General features: G+C 40.3%; 1 long non-coding RNA gene across 1 annotated transcript in view; it reads left to right on the top strand.

Moving 5' to 3' along the window:
- The first annotated feature begins 2732 nt into the window (after nucleotides 1-2732).
- LOC133541751 (uncharacterized) overlaps nucleotides 2733-6128 on the top strand; it is a 29880-nt gene continuing 26484 nt past the window's right edge. Inside the window, exons 1-2 of the long non-coding RNA XR_009803972.1 lie at nucleotides 2733-3435; nucleotides 3508-3570. This is a non-coding gene — a long non-coding RNA (uncharacterized LOC133541751). The remainder of the gene's footprint in view (nucleotides 3436-3507; nucleotides 3571-6128) is intronic.

Raw genomic sequence — 6128 nt, forward strand, 5'->3', positions numbered from 1 at the left:
CAGTGGTGACGTGCTTTACACCACTGCCCGACGCTATGCTTTGTGATGTATGGCTTAGATGCAGCTGCTCGGCCATGGAAACCCATTCCATGAAGCTCTCTGCAGTTACTGTACGTGGGCTAATTGGAAGGTCACATGAAGTTTTGAGCTCTGTAGCAACTGACCGTGCAGAACGTCTTTGCACTATGCGCTTAAGCATTCGCTGACCCCCTCTCTGTCAGTTTACGCAGCCTACCATTTTGTGGGTGAGTTGCTGTTCTCAAACTCTTCCATTTTCTTATAATAAAGCCGACAGTTGAATTTGGAATATTTAGGAGAAAGGAAATTTCCAAACTGGATTTGTTGCACAGGTGGCACCCTATGACAGTTCCATGCTGTAAGTCACTGAGCTCCTAAGAGCGATCCATTCTTTCACAAATGTTTGTAGAAACAGTCTCCATGTGTAAGTGCTTGATTTTATACACCTGTGATTAGGACACCTGATTCTCATCATTTGGATGGGTGATCAAATACTTTTGGCAATATATTGTATGTGTCCCACGTGCGTCCCCAGTTTGTGCAAACATCATGTGGAATATAGACTTCAGACGGACTTGGCATTGTACAAAACTTGTGAATTTAGAGTCTAAATAAACAAGTCTTGTTGATGATGATGCTAAATATGTACAGAATAAAACACATGATGTTAGTACATCCATTGAGGAAAATGGAGGGGCTGCACATTTTATGGCAGCACAGAAATATGCTGAAATATTATGTATTCCTACTAACTTTTTTTGTAATTAATAAAATGAGTCTAAATTTTAGACTCACTTTATTACTAAATTTTCGACTCATTTTATTAATTACAAAAATATTTAGCATCAATCAACAAAACTTGTGAATTTGGACTCATGTTATAAACCACAAAACAAGTTAGTAGGGGATGAATAATATTTCTAATCATTGAAATCGCAAATGACGCGGAAGTGCTGCCGCTGTCTGAACAAGGCACAGGGCACCGCACCCACACTGAAAAAAGTGACTTTTTGGTGCTGTAAACTCTATTAGAGTAACTGTCATAATTTATACCTAATATTTTTAACATTCACTAAGAACTTGAGTTTCTTACGTAAAATTAAACATTTTATTAACGTAATACATGAAATATGAGGGAAGAGTACGTTTTACTTATGTTTCCTCATACTATTTAGATGTTTAATAGTTGTACGTACATAAACCTAAAAATATTACATAAACTTTACTCTGAAAATCTAGTGTTTCTAAACGCATGCACGACAACACATGCGCACAGCACAACAGGCTCTGGCCGACTGGCTCTGCTCTGGCCGTTAGGATCATTTCACGGAGCACTGCAAGATGGCATTATGGGTAATTGTTATCTTCCGTTTATAATGTGTTACAGAGCCGATGTTCTTCAGAAATGTGTTTGGTGTGGGTTCACAGAGTGTGACGCATATTGGTAAGAATGTTAAAGTTGTTTATATTACAACCGTCAGTGTAAAAGGTATGGCTGTTGACCAAGTATGCATTGAAATCTCATTTTGAAGCAGTGAAATGCATGCGTCCTTCCGTTATGTCGACAGCATGGTATGAAAGTGGGCGCCAACCACCAGCCAGTATAATTATTTATTAAAATTTTTTGTAGCACACTCAATTTTTGAATGGCATGGAGTTGCATGCCATTGATAAGCGCAGGAGTGAGAAGAGCTTTTAAATTATTTAGTACCCTGGCGGATATTCAAGGGTGTATAAAATGTACTTAATATTTCGACTAAAATGATGTTCCTGACGATGAAAAACAAGTAGACTTTACTTAATTTGTTTTAATAAATATATCTTAAAACTTGGATGTAATTAAGTAACTGTTACTTAATATCTTCACAACTGTTATGTTATATGGTAAGTAGAATTTACTTGACATTGCAGCATTAAATTTTACTTAAATCAGTGGTGTCGAACTCAAATACAGAGTGGGCCAACATTTCAAACTGAACGAAGCCGCGGGCCAAGGTTCAACAAATTAACCTTTTAAAAGGGACCCGGACAACTTTTGCATTGAACATTGAACAAGCAGGGTTACATAACTTTATAGTGACACGCAAAATCCAGTTTCAAATAATAATAATAAAATATCAATATTTATTGCTCAGTTTGCTACACTGAATTTGCTTTAACACTGAATATGGAACAAGCAACGCTTATATAACTTAATAGTGCAAAATCAACTTTCAAAAAACAAACGGAAAAAACATTAAAGGCATATTAAATACAATTTTAATAAAAAAATTAAATGCCTCTTTTCTATTTGCAGCCTTCTGAGTTAAAAATCAACATTAACTTTTTCCACAGGCTAATAAATTTGAAAATAAATGGGTGGGGTTGTTGGTAGCGGGGGGTTTATACTGTAGCGTCCCGGAAGAGTTATTGCTGCAAAGGATTCTGGGTATTTGTTCTGTTGTGTTTATGTTGTGTTTCTCCCGAAATGTGTTTGTGATTCTTTTTTGGTGTGGGTTCACATTGTGGCGCATATTTGTAACAGTGTTAAAGTTGTTTATACAGCCACCCTCAGTGTGTCCTGTATGGCTGTTGACCAAATATGCCTTGCGTTCACATACCTGTGTGTAGAAGTCGCATATATTGTGTGACTTGGCCGGCATGCTGTTTGTATGGAGGAAAAGCGGAAGTGACGACAGGTTGTAGAGTGCGCTAAAGGCAGTGCCTTTAAGGCACGCCCCCAATATTGTTGTCCGGGTGGAAATCGGAAGAATGTTTTTCGGGAGGGACAGTGAAATTCGGGAGGGTTGGCAAGTATGAGTTTTAGCGGTGAATGCTGTATATTTCCGGCGGGCCAGCTCTAATGTTAACTTGATATTGCCCCAAGGACCAAATGAAATTACACGGCGGGCCAAATTTGACTTAAATCATTTGTGTGCAAATATTTACAATAATTTTTTCAAGTAAATCTTATGAGTTATTTTTTTCAGTGTATGCACGCTCCCGCGGTAGGGGCGCGACACCTGCATTAATCAACTTTTTCCGTGCTTTTCGTTTCACTTCCGTGTTTTGGACACCTGTGCAACAACACGCTCATTATCTCCATGGAGTCGAAGCAGCATGTCTAACGTCGAGCCATTGCATTAAATCGACATTTCTGTCGAGTGCCAACATTTCTCGCCTTATTTCTGGCGAAATTACGTACCACTGAGCATGCGTACAAAAGCACTGGAATACGGAAATGTCATTACGCATTGACGGCCTCACGTGAGTACACTCGTTACTCTCAACGACCATCTATTTTCGCCGCTGTTTTGGAAAAAAAAAACAAAAAAATGATCATAATATACAATAATATACTTATTTTAACAATTTAATGACTGAGACCCTTTTGGGTCCCGGAACCTTTAACACCAACATTGAGGGAGGCCCCTAAAGGTAATGATATACATTGTATTGGCTATGAAAATGAAAATATGAAAATGGCCCTTACCTGCTTACATTTTTCAGTGTGTTTCGGCTGGGACCACTCTGTGGAAAAAGTTTGGACACCCTGGCCCAACGATATCCAAGGTGCGTACAAAAACAGATGTACCACTTTGAATTATACACTCTAGACCAGGGGTCGGGAACCTTTTTGGCTGAGAGAACCAAGAAGCAAAGTATTTTAAAATGTATTTCCGTAAGAGCCATATAACATTTTTGGTTACACTGAACACAACTAAAAACGTGAGTTTTTAAGTAAGACCAACATTTCTAGAGTATAATAGGTCTCTTATTCTTTGTAATTACATTGTTATTCTGAAGCTAACTGTGGAGAGGGCGTGGCCTGGGGGCCTGCAGCAAAGCAGGGTGTTGCCAGGACCGTCCTCGAAATCAGCGACAGGTGCATAGATGGCCCACCTGGGCCTTGTTATCTAATCACCTGTCGCTCTGTTATAAGCAGCAGCCAGGAGGAGAGACAGGGTTGGGGCTGGAGCCAGAGCGTGAGTGAGGACGAAAGTGAAAAAGACAATTGCTAGAAAGCAACTGAGAGACTTATTGAAAAATAAAACAATATTGTAACCCTAAAACAGGCTCTTATGCCGGTGCTTGGTGGTCTGAAGAACCCCCAGGAGGACAAGCCCCACACTAACCAATAATAATTACTTTTTACCATTAAAGCAACTTCTGGAACATAAAAAAGCATAAGAATGTTTTATATTTTAAACGTTATTTTTAACACTGTGATTACAAGTGGAATTATTAATTACTTATCGTGTTAAGCAATGTCAGCTCAGATTTATCTGAGAGCCAGATGCAGTCATCAAAAGAGCCACATCTGGCTCGCGAGCCATAAACCTATTTCTAGACGCTGCAGCTAATTTACACTTAAAACACAAGCAACGACACAGAAGAGGTGTGCTATTATTTGTGCCGTGGCGCAATCTTTTGGACAAGTTCGCTCATTGCAAGTGCTGTGGGGTGAACATGTGCAGTATTTCCTTCTGTCGAGTGCTTTCAACCGGAAGTAGAAGTGCCTCTCCGTCCTTTTGGTCGTCCATAGCGTTTCTACACGTATGAATTCTTCATTCATATCTCCAGGCGAGGTTTGTAAGTTTCACAATACAACTAAAACAATTCTGACTTACAAAACCGTCCCATGTTTGACGTCTGTAGGAGTGTTTTCATGCATATTTGTACTCGCTAGAGATGCGCGGTTTGCGGTCTCATCCGCGTTGCCCGCAGGTAAACCGCCGGTCAACCGCGGGTTGGGCGGTTGACATGATGAAAAAATAGATTTTAATTAGATTCGGGCGGGTGGCGGTTATACCATCCGGAGACACTTGATATACATGATTCTGGGAACGGTATCCTTTGCCATTCAAAGAGCCATTTAAGACCCGTGTCATAAAGCGAAGAAGTCAATAGGAGGCACAATTAGGAGGCACTCTTATTCTCGTATGACTGCCGGCAGTCATCCAGTTATTATATATTAGGGCGTGCTGTGAAGCCTTGGCTTTGACACCTCCTTCATTATACACGATCTGCTGGTCAGTCCAGCATTATGTTGTGTGTAGCTTCCGCGTTGACATGCACACGACTGCAAGGCATACTGGGTGACACAGAGTACACTAATGGTTGTGATATAAAAAATTTCAACACTCTTAGTAATATGCGCCACGCTTTGAAGCCACACCAATTAAGAACGACAAACACATTTCGGGAGAACATCCTCACAGAAACACAACATAAACGACGCAACTCAACAAATACCCATAAACCTTTGTATTCATGACAATTCCTGACTATTTTATGTACCCCAACCCCCCCCCACCCCGTGCGGCGGGGTTGGGGGCGCGGGGGTGCAAAATATATTCAGGATGTGTCATGAATACAAAGGATTATGGGTATTAGTTGTGTTGCGTTTATGTTGTGTTACTGTGAGCATGTTCTCCCGAAATGTGTTTGTCAATCTTGTATTGTGTGGCTTCATAGCGTGGCGCATATTAGTAAGTGTTAAAGTTGTTTATATCACAACCATTAGTGTACTCTGTATCACCCAGTATGCCTTTCAATCTCATACGCGTGATTGTGGAAGATGTACACAACATGTTGCTGGACTAACAATTGGCTCGGACATGTTGTTGAATGTGTCAAAGACTATGTCTCCACAGCACGCCCATATTCTTGTCATCAGGATGAATGCTATTGAATACTCACAAGTACGTTAGTGGCTGTAATTGACTACATCACTTTGTGAAACAGTTTTAAATAGCTCTTTGAGTGGTAAAGGTGGTCAACCTCTGATGTAATTCAGCGGGCAAATACGGTCCCGATTAAATGCTGATTAAATGTTGGTTCGGGTGGACGGCGGGTGGATGACGACTTTGTTGATGCGGATGATATAATTGCCTGTCCGCACATCTCTAGTACGCGCTATCATGATGTAATGACGCTAGCGTTGTTAGCATTAGCTAACGACGATGACATGTTTATGAATTTCTGTGTTAGTATTATCAACTTAAAATGGCATTCTTTTTGTATTGTTTCATTTTCACAATTCCTCAGTAAATTCACCAAAATGTCACTGTGGAGATATTGAGTCTGTTTAGCTGATTAGAGAGCTAGCGTCCGCCACTAGTTGGTCC

The sequence above is a fragment of the Nerophis ophidion genome, linkage group LG23 (assembly GCF_033978795.1).
Source record: "Nerophis ophidion isolate RoL-2023_Sa linkage group LG23, RoL_Noph_v1.0, whole genome shotgun sequence".
Taxonomy (NCBI): domain Eukaryota; kingdom Metazoa; phylum Chordata; class Actinopteri; order Syngnathiformes; family Syngnathidae; genus Nerophis; species Nerophis ophidion.